Source organism: Hemitrygon akajei, chromosome 4, assembly GCF_048418815.1.
Source record: "Hemitrygon akajei chromosome 4, sHemAka1.3, whole genome shotgun sequence".
NCBI classification, from domain to species: domain Eukaryota; kingdom Metazoa; phylum Chordata; class Chondrichthyes; order Myliobatiformes; family Dasyatidae; genus Hemitrygon; species Hemitrygon akajei.
The window spans coordinates 84,050,163-84,066,295 of record NC_133127.1 but is presented as its reverse complement, the minus strand read 5'-3'; the positions used below and the strand labels follow the sequence as shown (position 1 = coordinate 84,066,295).

Sequence of the window (16,133 nt, the reverse complement as noted above, 5' to 3'; positions counted from 1 at the left end):
TCTGCTCCACCATTTCATCATGGCTGATCCATTTTCCCTCTCAGCCCCAATCTCCGGCTTTCTCAGAATCTATCAACCTCTGCCTTATATATACCTATAGGACGATAAGAAGAGTGAAGGCACACACGCAACTAGATAGATAGATAGATAGATAGATAGATAGATAGATACTTTATTCATCCCCATGGGGAAATTCAACTTTTTTCCAATGTCCCATACACTTGTTGTAGCAAAACTAATTACATACAATACTTAACTCAGTAAAAAATATGATATGCATCTAAATCACTATCTCAAAAAGCATTAATAATAGCTTTTAAAAAGTCCTTAAGTTCTGGCGGTTGAATTGTAAAGCCTAATGGCATTGGGGAGTATTGACCTCTTCATCCTGTCTGAGGAGCATTGCATCGATAGTAACCTGTCGCTGAAACTGCTTCTCTGTCTCTGGATGGTGCTATGTAGAGGATGTTCAGAGTTTTCCATAATTGACCGTAGCCTACTCAGCGCCCTTCGCTCAGCTACCGATGTTAAACTCTCCAGTACTTTGCCCACGACAGAGCCCGCCTTCCTTACCAGCTTATTAAGACGTGAGGCGTCCCTCTTCTTAATGCTTCCTCCCCAACACGCCACTACAAAGAAGAGGGCGCTCTCCACAGCTGACATATGGAACATCTTCAGCATCTCACTACAGACATTGAATGACGCCAACCTTCTTAGGAAGTACATTCGACTCTGTGCCTTCCTGCACAAGGCATCTGTGTTGGCAGTCCAGTCTAGCTTCTCGTCTAACTGTACTCCCAGATACTTGTAGGTCTTAACCTGCTCCACACATTCTCCATTAATGATCACTGGCTCCATATGAGGCCTAGATCTCCTAACGTCCACCACCATCTCCTTGGTCTTGGTGATATTGAGACTATTCAGGAACCGCTTCTACCATCAAATTTTTGAATGGACCTTGAACCCATGAACTTCACCTCACGACTTTTTTATACTACTTATTTATATACACACATACACAGTTACCATAATTCAGTTTTTTTTAAAAATTATGTATTGCAATGTACTGCTGCCGCAAAACAACAAATTTCACGACATATGCCAGTGATATTAAACCTGATTCTGAGAATACTTAATGTTTTAATATTGTTTAATGTTTAAAATAATATTTTAAAATGTTTTTGCAACAGCAAAATGTTTACACTAAACGTGTCAAGCTTATTAGTTCAACACTGGTGGTCATAGTTGGGTACAGAAACTAATTGGATTTTTGTCGATTTTTAACTTTTTGACTTTCACTAATTAACTCTCCAACTAATGTTTAGATAAACCACAAGCACCACATTAACCTCGCTCTGTAATGATAATACGCTGAAATGAAAGACAATCAGGAGCACGTTTGCAGACTGGCAATCGGCGGTTGACATCTGTCCAACTGCGGTGTTCTTCCTGTATGTCAGGCTAACTCCGATTAAAGCGCAGATTGTATTGTTTCCCCTACAAACCACATCCCTCGCCCCCTGCCCACAGCATAGAAATTACCTCCGTCCCCAATCTCAATCTCCCATTCATAAATTCATATTTCTTTTTTCACTTCATTTTCTTCCGCCCCTGCCTCGCCAACTTTTCTGTAGTTTGGTCCATCCCTTCGGCTGAGTTTCCTTTCCTACCTCTCTCCCGTTAACTGAGGGCCATCTAACAGTCTCGGCTCTCCTCTTCCCCGACTCTTTTACCTCATCCGGCGCATTTCTCCGTGGTCAGTCACATTTCCTCAATCGCTCGCCATCTCCGCCCCTCGCATTTTAATCCTTTCTCTAACATGGGCATCCATTTGAACAGACCAGCGTGGGGACGGACGCAGAACCAAACACAAGCACTGGAACAATACCGCACACCACGCACAGCTTTGCATGAACTGGCCCGCGCACCGTGCAGCGCACAGACCAACCAGGTCGGCAAGGATTTTTGAGGGAAGACGAATCTCTTTACCGTTGGATGCAGAAATCTATTATTGGAGAAAATAATGTAAAACCATAAAACCGAACAAGCCGCTTACCAGCTTTAGTTTAATCTGTTATTTAAATAAAGTGATTGCGAGTATTAAATACAATATATAAACAAAAAGAATTAATGGCCGTTTCATTTGCAGAGAACACTGTTTGCAATATACCTTGAGGGCATCATATTCCAATCCATTCATGGAACTCAAAAAGTAACAGCCTAACTGTGCTGTCTAAAAGTTTCCACGAGATGCCACTAAACAGGGCATTTCGCGCACTAGTGGTTCATCTATAATACCACTGCCCGGGAGAAAGCACTGTGTTTCCTTCATTTGATACCACTCAGGTTTCTCTCTTCACTGGCAGGTCAACGATGCAACTAAGCAAATACTATCATTTCTGACCTACTTTGCCCAGAAACAATCGGTTATTTCATCTGCAGAAAGCGAAACGGTGCTTTCTAAAAAAAACCATGCAAAGCCGATATTTTTAAAGGGAAATTTTTGTATATCTATTTACATTTTTGAACAGCGATGCAATGTTTATAAAGCTGGTTTTGAACAAAAGAACTAAACTCACCTATAAGCAGCCGAACCTGCCTTTTGCTGTTGTTCCCGGTTCTTTTGTGAATAATTTATCAATGCGAGTTGCTCCCTTATTACTTACAGAGGAGGCGGGTCTCAGAGCTCAGCCTCTCTCAGTCTGTTTTGTATCAGCCGCTAGGGGTTGGTTCAGCAGACTGATCGAGGAATGGCTGTTTATTATTAAAGCAAGGAGCCCCCAAAAGATACGAGACATAGACTCACGTAGAAAATAACCTCGCCCCTCCACCTCCCCGCATGAACCAGACCACCCCCAGCCGCCTCAGCTTTTATCTCCCTGCTGTGTTAGCGAGACTGTTTTATCGTCTGGCTTTTTGCTGCCGCCTGCAGGAAAAGGAGGTGATCTCACCGGACAATTTAGCATGCACGGGCTTCGGCCAGTGAGATCCATAACTTGTCAAAAATGAAACTTCACAGATGCTTCATTCAGCGGCTTTACAAGCAGGCAAGGATGCTGTGCATCCGCTCGCAGACTCTTAGTATGCATGGCTGATCGAACCTCTCTCCCCCGTTATACATCAATGTCTCGTTTAATGAATAGGGTGCTTGACCGACCGGATAATAAAGGATTTTTGCATTGCATTTGCAGAATAGCAAATAAGAGCAGTGAATCGCAAGGGTGTGATTAAGCCGTCCGTAGCACAGAGCCAGCAAGACTTGAAGGAGAGTTTTAAAAGTACGGGAGACACTCTGTGCACGGCCCCTGGACGGAGGCGTTCTCTAAATGAGCGGAAAGAGTTGGGATGTGTGGACAAATTGCATAGGAAAAAAAAAGGGGCAATAGATACTGTTCGCGGCGCAAGCCGAAAATCGGCAAGCCAGCCACGGTCCGGCGGCTTCCATATACACCCGTCTCGACCGTGGGCAGCGGAGCCACGTGAGGAATCTCCGGAGATCCCACGAAGCTCCTGGTGAAATCGCCGGGCTGAGGTTACAAGTGAGGGAATGCTGATTGATGAATGCAAGAGGCATCTGCCGGTCGCTTTGCGGATCACAGGTATTCCATATGTGCTTTGGGGTTTTGCAAAGACATGCATGCGGGTTTCAGACTCGGCTTCTGTGGCGCATGGTCGTGTTTGCCTTCCCGTTTTATTCGGTAATGCTTTGCCAACTTCATAAATGCCTACCTTCATTATTTTAAATATTATCTTTACATTTATCTCCGTTCCATTTACGGAGGACGATTAACAAAAAGAAATGATAAATCGCACAAGAGGAAAAGTGTTGTATCTGGTCTCTAACTGTCAGAGCGTTCGTCGTAAACAAGCATGTTCACAACGCCGGACAGAAACAGACTCTTCATCAATGATGCCCGCTCGGCGGGCTGATGTTGGCGGTTGCTTCAAGAAAGATTCAGCACCGGATTCCAACATTTATTCGAGTCATGCCCAGTACGAGCATTGCGCTTCTCCGCTTTTAACACTTCTTTCGTCCAAACCCGGTTAGAGAAAATAATCGATGATTTGGAAGGAAGATGTCAAAGCATTATCCTGTTTTCGCTCACCCGCCTCGTTTGTCCACAACTCTAAACGGTCGTACATGAAAGCAACGTTTCGCTGTTTGGCAATTATAAGCCTTAGTAAAGATTATGCTTTATTAGCGTCAACTTGATATGGTTTATATCGTAAAAAATAGATAACGAGGTTCTGAGAGGAGGATCGTGTGTCTGCTTGCCCGGAACATGAGGTTTACAGATTGATAAAATATTACTGGGGCAGTGCACAAGAGATGACTGCCTCAAGTAACGCCTCTCCCTTATCCTGAGTTATCTAGCTCCCCAAATGATCTGTTTTACTTTTTAGGGCAGACTTTCACTTGCTGTTTTAAATAGTCAAGTGACAAAATACTTGATGTTTGACCTTGATAAAGAACAGAGATAATCAGATTTGTGCAACTCGCCCTCTTTGAAGCAGCGCAATAAATAAACTTCAATAAAGCATAAATGTTCTGACGTTTTCCCTTTGAGAGATGTTTGGATCGCATGAGGGTTGCTAAAGTCAATGTTAGCTGTCAGAGTGAAAACCTCGGTGTACGTGAACTAGAAGGAAGGACAGAAATGTGTCACGGGGCTCCTATTAAGATTCATATTGAAAGGTTAATGGGACCTTCCATAGATAAACAGACAGCTCCTGTTTACACTTTTAGATGAAAATTTGCATAAGGGGAGATGAAAGGATGAGAAACGGAGCAAGGGAATACCCTTTTTATCTCACCTTGTAAAAAATAATTTGCTTCAAAGGGTTAATTAGATAAAATTAATTAAAAACACTAAAGCTTTACTTTGCCATTTATGACATAATAACAGAAATTAATAGAAAGATAAATCCATTCTAAACTTTGTTTTTCAAACAATAAGTAATTCTTTATGGAGGATCAATCTTTATATGTGGGCTTTCTGCGTGTTGTTTTATTTGGTATTTTGGATATCAGGGCAAACATTCTGGAGAAACAGAGAGATATGAACACATGAACATAATAAATTGGAGAAGGAATTTTCCATTTGGCCTCTCAAGCCTTCGCCATACAATAAGATCAAGGCTGATGGTGATCTTTTCCTACAGTGAGAAGCCCAGAGCAAATATAATATTGTGGCACGAAACAGATGAGGGAATAAGATTTGAATAAGAAAATGAGAAAGGGACAGATGAATATTCAAAGATACATGTATAGATAGTTTACCAGAGAGAGAAGGGGAGACTGTCTAAATAGATAATGAAAGGTGGATGGCAGGGAGAGTAAACGAAACTGAAATAAATCATTGCATCAATTTCTGCTGTAAATAACAAATCAGAAATTATTTCTAAATGATTCTATGATGGCTCCAAACTACTTATTCCTGATAATTAACAAGAGCAGGATTCTGCAGTGAATTCCCACTGACATTTTTTTGCCACGAGATTTTCAGGTTTATCCAATAACAGCTGAACTATGAAAGGCAGCCAATGTATGAGGTTGTTCCTTAATGAGCTAATGTCAATTAGGAACAGGACAGTTATATGTGGGTCATGGATAAAGAAGGAAAAATCAAACCTTGGTTAATATCCAGTAATTCTTGGCACAGTATTTTTGCACATTTGCATAAGGATGGGGGATCTGGCTGTGTTCCAATATCCAACAGTAGTGGAATATTTGTGGCAAAGCTTCACAAATGGGGGGCGTTCAGAATTTTCCTGGCATCTATGGAATCATGCTCCAAGAAGGAACTAAAGCTTTCAAAAGAGGAATGATTAATTTTTTTTAAAAACTTGTCAAAGAAAACATAACATAACATAAACTTGGAAAACATAACACAGGCAGTACCTTGTTGTAAAAGCAGGGAATGAATTGAACAACACTGACAAACAATCTGATGAAGTGGAAAAAAATACTGCTAGTAACTGTTAATTCAACTTGATATTACTTGATTATAATGCTGGCCTAATGTTGCATTTGTGGCCTCTTCCTGTTCAGAATTTGATTTGAAGCTGATTTCATGGTCTCAGGAAAGGACCGAAGGAGTTTAATTTGTTGTATGCAATAGCTTCAGTGTTTTTCTAGATTGTCATTAAGTAATAAGTGAGTGTAAGTTTTGACTAGTTTATTTTATTGCTTCTGAGTAATTACATTGGCACATTGATTCTACACTAGCTGACATACAGCCAACTCTGAGCATAGTATTGATTACATTTTACACTTCTGCATGAATGGTGGCAAGTTTTGTTAAATGATAATAAGGATTATAAATGACAACAAGGGATTATAGTAATCCATTATCGAAAGAAAAGTTAAAGTAATTCCCAGTAGGACAAAGTACTTAAGCTACTCATGGTTTATGGTTATGGATGCAATGATCAAAACAAGGAGTGCATGGTGCAGTTGGCAAAACTTGTAGAATTTAAGCCCTCTTTGGGCATGCAAACCGGCAACTCTGTTACTTTATTTCAGCCATTTATTTGTTGCAGTGGACCCAAAAGTACAGAAAATGTTCAGCACGATTATACCAGTTCATTAAAACTGGACTAAAATTAAAATGAATATTTATGACTCCCCGAGTGCTGCTCTATATTGTGCAAAGAAAAAGTCAATCAGTGGGCATAATAATGCTTTGTGAAAAAAAATGTATCAGTACCACCACAGGGGCAACAAATGCATTGGACCTGGATAACAGGTTTAAGTTTGTATCAATTTAAATGGTGTTTTATGTCTGTCAGCTGGATGAAAGACTTAATTCATCATTATTGCACTGGTTTTATCTACTATACTGTGCTATAGTCGGTTGAATTGATCTAGATCTTAGAGTAGGTTAAAAGGTCGGCATCAAACCATGGGCTGAAGGGCCTGTTCTGTGCTATAGTGTTCGATGTTCTATGAATGCCACGGCTGGTTATGAGCTAGATGTTTCATTAAGTAAGAAAGATGTGAACACTTCTAATTTTGGCATTTGTAATAATCATAACTCTAATCTGTTGACCTGAATCAGACAATGTTCTTCTTAAAACCCGTAAGGATTCCTTAATTCCTGTTTTGTGCTGATAGTCTACTCCACATAGTCTACACCTTTTGAGTGAAAAAGCTGCTCCTGTATTTTCTAATTCATAGTTTTATAAATATGCATTCCACACTTAAAGTCTGTATTTGAAGGTAGATAGATAGATAGATAGATACTTTATTCAGCCCCATGGGGAAATTCAACTTTTTTTCCAATGTTCCATACACTTGTTGTAGCAAAACTAATTACATACAATACTTAACTCAGTAAAAAATATGATATGCATCTAAATCACTATCTCAAAAAGCATTAATAATAGCTTTTAAAAAGTTCTTAAGTCCTGGCGGTTGAATTGTAAAGCCTAATGGCATTGGGGAGTATTGACCTCTTCATCCTGTCTGAGGAGCATTGCATCGATAGTAACCTGTCGCTGAAACTGCTTCTCTGTCTCTGGATGGTGCTATGTAGAGGATGTTCAGAGTTTTCCATAATTGACCGTAGCCTACTCAGCGCCCTTCGCTCAGCTACCGATGTTAAACTCTCCAGTAATTTGCCCACGACAGAGCCCGCCTTCCTTACCAGCATATTAAGACGTGAGGCGTCCCTCTTCTTAATGCTTCCCCCCAACACGCCACCACAAAGAAGAGGGCGCTCTCCACAACTGACCTATAGAACATCTTCAGCATCTCACTACAGACATTGAATGACGCCAACCTTCTAAGGAAGTACAGTCGACTCTGTGCCTTCCTGCACAAGGCATCTGTGTTGGCAGTCCAGTCTAGCTTCTCATCTAACTGTATTCCCAGATACTTGTATTTGGTATTTGGATCTAATATGTCCAAATATTTTGTAATTGCCAATGTTATTAAAATGTTATTTCTTTTGCTTAGACCCTAACTACTCTTTTTCATAAGTCATTGCCATCTGTGGTTGCCTGTGTAGCCTTTCACTGCACACCTCCAACAAACAAGTGTCCTTTTTAAAAATGCAGAAACTGCATTTAATAATCCCACTGTGATCTCGCCATAGCCATAGACATGGCCAGAGTTACTTACCTGAGTTGCATCCTACACCTCCATCTATACAGCCTGTCATTTTGATGCCATTTTAAATGACTTGCCAAACATGCCAAAACATCCCAAGGTAATTCATGCAAATTTGCCAAACAAAACATGACCTCAGGTCTGCAAGAACTATATAACCAAGATTTTGCCAGAGTAAGTACTACTGAGTGACAGAGAGAGGTAAAGCGACTGAGGAGCTGAGGAAATCTCAGAGTCAGTCATGTAAACCACTGAAGGCACAGCTGCGAGGGATGGTTGACGGAAATCTGGGACAGATGAGAGGCTAGAACTGGAGAACACACCTCTAGAGCTTTAGGAAGTCACCCATACATAGGTATAGGTTTGAAAGGAAGGAAGGGAGTTTTATAAGCAAGATAAAATTGGGAGCTTATTCAGGTCAGCAAGTAAAAGTGCGAGGGCTGAACAGGAATTGGTGGCAGCTAGAATGTGGGCAGCATTGTATTCAATGAGTTCATGCTTACACAGGTTTGAAGCTGGAAGGCTGGCCAGGAGAATGTGGGATGAGCAGGATCCAGAGGTAACACACAGATGAAGTTGCAGATTTCAATGAACTCGGATAGGGTGAGGTACAGGGGTGATCCAAAGGGTCTGTCTTGCTCCAGTGTTTCAAATGTAATCTATTTGGCTTGCATCTTTATCAGCTTTCCCTCTGTCAAATTCCCAAACCCTACAAATCTCTATATTAAGCTGCATCTTACATCTTACCACCCTCTCACTGAGCTTGTCAAGATCCTTTTTGAATTTATGCATATTTATGTGGAGCATGTGCCACTGTTCCCTCAGGTAACTCATGATAGACTGAATTATAATAATGAAGTACAAATCCCAGGACTGCAGAAATTTATTAAATAAAACTGGAGTTTTCACTAAAGTGAGTATAATTTCTTTCACACTGATTGGATGGTAAGGTAACTATGATCTTGAATATTTCCAATTTTGAGCAAAATCCTCAATGTTTAATTGGTATATTTCACAAAAATGCCTACTGTTAAATAATTAATTCTGGCCATGCACTTAAGCATTAATTGTTGAAGATATTATGCAGATTGCACTTGAGATATTAACATAAAAACAAGAATCCACATCTATTGAGATAGCTGTTTCCTGAACTAATTTTAAACGCAGTACACTACAGCACAAAACAGGCCCTTCAGCCTGAACCAGTTTTGGACCCAGCGTTGATCACAATTTGAATGAAATAGGTATATACATAGCTTATCAATATTGGCAGGTACTATAATTAATTTCATGACCATACTTATTTCAAAAAAAGTCTTTCCTCTTACTTAGCCTGTGACACAGCTACATGGATCAAAACACTAATGTGCTTTATTTCATAGGATTTAAAATTATGATTGTAAGAGGAATAGTTTAATACATTGGCCTAGGCCCAACATCTAAGTCCTACATCTGGTGCCCAGGTCCATGAACACCAGACAACATGGAGTCTTTTCACAACCACTCCAATGTCACCATACCCCCTTCACCCCAGCCTCATTCACCTTATTCACCCTCCTCCCCTTCTTGCCCCCTCCCTCCATCCCACCCAACATTTTCTGTGAAGCATGAAGACATTTGCAAAGTATTTGGAAATAAAGCCGTTAGGAAAGCTGCAGGCCCTGATGGTGTCTCACCTGGCACTGTGCAGATCAGCTGGAACCTGTCTTCACTGAGATATTTCACACCTCTCTCAATTATGCAGGTTCCCTGACTGCTTTAAAGTTGCTACAATTGTCCCAGCTCCCAAGAAAAACAAGATCACTGGACTTTGCTTATAGGCCAGTCGTTCTGATTTCAGTAGTTAGAAAACCTTCGGATGTTTGATGTTGGCCTACCTTAAGTCCATTACTTATTCTCTTCTTGACCATTACAGTTTGCTTATAGAGCAAATTGACCTGTTGATGATGCAGTTAACTTGTGCCTTCATTACATTCTTCAACGGTTGTGAGGATCTTGTTTGTGGATTTTAGCTCCGACTTAAAAACTATTGTTCTGGGTGTTGCTCCATAGCAAGCTAACCCAGCCAGCTCTACCCTACAGTGGATTACAAACTTCCTGATAGGAAGGAAGCAGAATGTTAGGCTGGGTCCCTACTTGTCCAATCCAATGTTTATAAGCAGAGGCTCTCACTAGGGCTGTGTCCTCTCACCCCCTCCTGTTCTCACTTTATATAAATGACTGTACCTCTGCAGACAATCCATTAAAATCATGACACCACTGTAGTTGATCGCATCTCTAATAATGATGTGACCTGCTATCAAAGAGAGGTAGACTGTCTTGCAACATGGTGTGTTCATAACAATTTGGGGGTTAATGCTATCAAGACCCTGGAAATGAGGATTGACTTCTGCCAACAACCTACTACTACCCCCTCCCCTTGGAAATGAACGGTTGGTCTGTGTCTATGGTCGAGTCATTCATGTTCCTGGGGAAAACCATTACATTGAAGGGGGATAAGCGCACAATGCTTATCGCTAGGAAAGCCCAGAAGAGATTGTTCTTCCTACACCAGTTTAGGTAGCTCAACATCTCAGGGCAAATCCAGATGAATTTTTACTCAGCTATTACTGAGAGTGTTGTGACCAGCTCTGTCAGCATTTGGCTCCCCGCTGCTTCCTGCCTCTCCAAGTCCAGGCTGCAGCGAGTGGTGCACTCTGTGGAGATGAGTAGCTGCCAGCTACTGAAGTTGAAAGACTTGTCCATCACCAGAGTGAAGAAAAGAGCTGGAAAAAAATTACTGCTAACTCCATCCACCCTAGCAGTCACCTATTCCCCAAATTACTGTCAGGGAGATGCTACAAGTCATTCACCACCTGGACTACACTTCATCTCCAAAAGCTTCTTTCCTGTAGCTATCCAGCTTCTCAAAGTAACTCAGGCAGGTGTCATACTGTACTGCTCAACACCTGTTAAATGGTCTTTCCTGCTTTCCTTGTTCTGTTGGTAATTATTGAGCCTGTTCATATGTTCACACTTAATTAAATTTGATTATTGTTGTTTGTGCATGTGACCGTTCTGCTAATTGTTGATTGCTCGTGGCTGTTTGTACTATTGTCTTGTAAATTGTTGGTTGCTATTGTGTCGTCTGTTATGGTGTTGTCCTGTGTTATGTGCTTGGCACCAAATCACAGTGAATTCTGGTATGTTTCACAGACGGGCAATAAAGTGGTTCTGATTCTGGTTCTTCCACTGTACAGCCTTGAAAGAGATATTGGATCTTCCAAAATGAAGTCTGATGTTGACACTATTGCATTAAAATGGCATCGAAGGCAGAATTACTAACCCTGTAATAGTATATTACCATTAATGTGTTCCAATGAGTAAATAATGCAAACATTGCTTTTAAAATTATATATATATATATATAAAATGTAATGCCTTTTAATCTCTCCATAGCATCTGTCACTGCCTATTGCTGATTTATGTACTGTATCTTTGACACAAACTTAATGATGGAGATTCAGATCACTTGAGAAATATTAGCATTTCAATGTAATGACATTTTTTTAGTTTCTCATCAAACCAACACCAAATTTTACGTATTTAAAAAAGCAGAGCAATATTCTGAAACTTTGATATACTGTTTTATTTGTCAGCAGCATTTATTTTCATTATATTTCAATCTTTTCTTGAAACCTATACTTACAGAGTCTAAAAATGTCAGTTTATTTTAAGTAGTTTGCACTTGAGGATTCCCATAGTATCCAATTTTGAAGCAGATTGATTTTTACCTATCTCAGGCAGAGTTTCTCATGAAAAATTATCAGCCTGAATATTAACGGTTTCATTTTGTATGGATGCTATCTGATTTGCTGAATATTTCCAGAATGTTCTGTTTATATCTCAAAATTTAACAATGTTTTGCTAAAATTGTATGCAAACTGCATTTGAACAAAAAAAGGAAGACAACCAGCCTCATGTTAATCTGCAGAAGATTAGCTGTGTCAATCAGTGTGGAATGGGGGATAAAATCTGCAAAGATCATCCTTCCATCAAAGTAGGTCCACTGCTGGTAAAAAAAAACTGATCTGGACACAGAAAAGTATTATTGCTCTATGCCATAAACTGCTGGATTATCATTTGCAATTTTCCCATTTACTTAATTAAAAAATTATATTTTTATCCATCTTTTTTTCTAATTAATGATCTATTCCAATCATTGTTCCGAGCATTTCCATATTTTCATTAATGATGCCAAGCTAAATTTTACATTAGCATTTACAAAATACAGTGTGCAAACAGAAAGCTGGTTGAATCAATGCGTTAAGATTTCCTCCAGTCCTTTCAGGGAGCCTTCATATCTTCTAATTGATGTGCTCTCTCACTCTTTTCTTTCTTTTTGCTATTTTATCTTTAGGTATGCTACATACAAAATACACGTTTTGTTCTGTTTTAAAGTCATCACACAAAAAATTGTACTGTCAAACATTACTAAGAATTAAGTGAATCTTTTCCTAAAAGACTAGCAAAAGATGCTTTAACAATTACAAACCACAAAGTCTTGATATTATAAAGAATATCTTTCTGATATTGAACATATTAAAAGTCGAGAACAAATAGGATCTCCATGGTGATGGAAAGATAATGACATGGGGCACAAATGTCAGAACAAAACCAATACAAGAAAGAGAGCCAATAGCAGAGTGTATCAAGATGATATATATAAGATTTTGATAACTGTAAGTTATCCTTTAAAGAAGATTTAGAGGATTACAAAAATTACTCTTAATGATTAATTACTACTTTAGGTTACATAGAAGCAATATAACAAAGAATTTAAAAAATTATTTAAAGAGGCAATAATAAAAATTTTGTGGATGATATGAAGGTAGGTGGAGGGGTAGGTAGTGCTGAGGAAGAAAAGCAATTGCAGCAGGACAGACAAATTGGGAAAATGGGCAAAAAAGTGGCAGATGGAGTAACATCTCTCATGATATACTAAGAGAAAACTCAGTTTATCATGTGAGTAGCCTTCAGATTAGATATGTATACAGAGTAGCAACAGGGAGCAGGTCCATTCCCAATCAGCTCACTAAGTCCACAGCAGCAGCAAGCGTTATATGACAGTATATTTCCACAATGAAACAAAGAACATATATAATGTGTATATATTTTACAAACATTTGCTTTACTTATTTGGAACACAGTATTTTTTTTTCATCATTTAAAAGCTTCTGAATATCACAACAGGTTTGAAGACTGAATCATTTTATCCTGCCCAGTTGACTCACCATTTCTTTAAATTCAGTAATTGTAAATTCTTTAAGCCTTTCCACTCTCAGAGGGCTGTGCTGAGATGCACGGTTCCAAGCTGACACTATTTTAGGGATGTAGGTTCACACCATGTTTTAGACTGTGCTACATATTTTCAGTTGAATTTCAACAGAGGACCAAGGGAGTACTGCAGTATTAAAGTTATATATGAGGTGTTAAAGTGAGATCTAGCTTATACCAGTAATATAAACAGGTCTGTGACAAAATCTGAAAAAGCCAATAAGTTTACTCGATGTCCTGGCCAACATTTGATCCTACCTAACAAACAGATATTAACCAAAAGGTCATCGTGTTCTTGTTTAGCTGCTTGTTTGTTCATCAGTGGATATGAGGCATTTTCTGATGCCTCAGAACATGAAAGTTGCTATATAATGACAAGTTATTTCTCCCCAGTTCAACAGGAGCCTCACTCTCCTTGTTATTGAGGTTTTTATTGCAACTCAATCCCTTCCCGTGTTTTTTTTGCAGTACCCAATTTTCCTTCCATCTGGTGATGATCTCACGGTGATTTATATGATATCCAATCTCGCAACACAAAGGAGAAGCTGTGGATGTTATTTATTTGGATTTTCAGAAGGCATTTGATAAGGTGTAACACATGAGGCTGTTTAACAAAATAAAATCCTATGCTGTTACAAGAAAGATACTGGCATGGATAGAGGAATGGCTGACAGGCAGGAGGCAGTGAGTGGGAATAAAGGGGGTCTTTTCTGGTTGACTGCTGGTGACTAGTGGTGTTCCTCAGGGGTCAGTATTGGGACCGCTACTTTTCACATTGTTTGTCACTGATTTAGATAATGGAATTGATAGCTCTGTGGTAAAGTTTGCGTATGATATGAAGGTTGGTGGAGGGGTAGGTAGTGCTGAGGAAGCAAAGCAATTGCAGCAGGACTTAGACAAATTGGGAAAATGGGCAAAAAAGTGGCAGATGGAATACAGTGTTGGGAAATGTATGATAAGGCATTTTGGTAGAAGGAACAATAGTGCAGACTATTATCTAAATGGGGAGAAGGTTCAAACACCAGAGGTTCAAAGGGACTTAGGAGTCCTTGGGCAAGACTACCAGAAGGTTAATTTACAGGTTGAGTCTGTGGTAAGGAAGGTAAATGCAATGTTGGCATTTATTTCAAGGGGAATAGAATATAAAAGCAAAGAGATAATGCTGAGTCTTTATAAGTCACTAGTCAGGCTGCACTTGGAGTATTGTCAACAGTTTTGGGCCCCATATCTCAGAAAGGATGTGTTGTCATTGGAGAGTCCAGAGGATGTTCATGAGGATAATTTGGGAATGAAAGGGTTAACATATGAGGAGTGTTTGGTAGTTCTGGGCCTGTACTCACTGGAAGTTAGAAGAATGCCGGGGGTGTGGGGGGGGGGGGGGGGTGGGGGGGGGGAAGGGAGGGATCTCATTGAAACCTACCGAATGTTGAAAGGACTAGATAGGGTGGATGTAGAGAGGATGTTTCCTATGGTGGGGGTATCCAGAACTAGAGGGCACAGCCTCAAAATTGAGGGGTGACCCTTTAGAACAGAGATGAGGATGATATTTTTTTAGCCAGAGAGGCTTAAATCTGTGGAATTCTCTGCCACAGACTACGGTGGAGGCCACGTCTGTGGGTATTTTTAAGGTGGAAGCTCATCATTTCCTGATCAGTCGGGGCATCAAGGGATATGGTGAGAAGGCAGCTGTATGGGGTTGAGTGGGATTCGAGATCAGCCATGATGGAATGGTAGAGGGGACTCGATGGGCTGAATGGCCTAATTCTGCTCCTATGTCTTATGGTCTTATTGTCTTACACATGTTAATGTTCTTATGCAAATTTCTTAGATTCTGTCCTGTACGCTTGAGCCAAGGTGTTTTGTTTTACGCAAGTCCAGACAATTTTGTTCAAAGTGTTTTCCTAGTGTCTGTATATAATCTATTTTGAAAAGTGAGGCATACATTGATATATATATGTTATATCCAATTAAACTTTCAGTCTGCTGATAGCAACAGTGCTGTCACTGACCAGAAGCAGGTTCTTCTGTTAGAGAGCAACCCCATTCATTTCATTTCGCTCTGTAACCTTAGTGTGCACTGGGAAATAATAATATCCTGCCAGAAGATAATCACAACAATGTTTAGAAATTCCTCTTACATTTTCTTCCTCTTGTATTAATCATGTGTTGCTGGACCGAAGGAATAATTCATTGGTTGTAATGTGGGAGCATCAACAGTTTCATATATATTTTATCAGCCAGCGCTGAGGTTGCATAACTTGTTTTCAAGCACAGATTAAAACACATTCTCCTTTCGCCAACGAATATAAAACACAAACACCAGAAAGTAGGACTAGGAGAAGGTCATCTTCCCTGACATTCAATATGATAAAAGCTGAAATATGCTGACCTCAACTCCTCTTCTTTGCCAGTTGCCTACAACCCTCAATTCATCAATCTTTCAAAGATTTATCTATCTCCGCCTTTAATATATCTGTCGGGGCAGAGAATTCCAGAGATTCGCTGCCCTCAGAGAGAAGTTGCTAAAATGCACCTCATTTTTTTAAAAAGATATTGCAGCTGGGTCCCTTTGTTCACGATTCTCCCGTTAGTGGAATCATTTCAGCATCTACCCAGAAAGGTCCCCTTAGGACTTTTCTCGGCTTGAATAAGGTCACTCCTCATTCTTTAACCTCCAAGAAATACAGATCCAATTGTCCAGCCT

General features: G+C 39.9%; 2 protein-coding genes across 6 annotated transcripts in view; one reads left to right on the top strand and one right to left on the bottom strand.

The window, feature by feature from the left end:
- LOC140726505 (neuropeptide Y receptor type 1-like) overlaps positions 1-2,820 on the bottom strand; it is a 28,923-nt gene extending 26,103 nt beyond the window's left edge. For 2 of the 4 annotated variants that reach the window (XM_073042985.1, XM_073042984.1), the window contains exons 1-2: positions 2,580-2,820; positions 1,734-2,005 (exon numbers count right to left, since the gene is read on the bottom strand). The gene's annotated coding sequence lies outside the window, so the exon portion shown is untranslated. The remainder of the gene's footprint in view (positions 1-1,733; positions 2,006-2,579) is intronic. The other 2 variants (XR_012098654.1, XM_073042983.1) reach the window with 1 other exon arrangement.
- The window catches only part of LOC140726504 (neuropeptide Y receptor type 5-like), a 51,273-nt gene that overhangs the window by 30,094 nt on the left and 5,046 nt on the right, over positions 1-16,133 (top strand). Inside the window, exon 1 of one of the 2 annotated variants that reach the window (XM_073042981.1) lies at positions 2,878-3,599. The exons of the other annotated variant lie outside the window; for it this stretch is intronic. The gene's annotated coding sequence lies outside the window, so the exon portion shown is untranslated. Of the gene's footprint in view, positions 1-2,877; positions 3,600-16,133 lie in introns of those variants that run through there. 2 annotated transcript variants of the gene reach the window in all.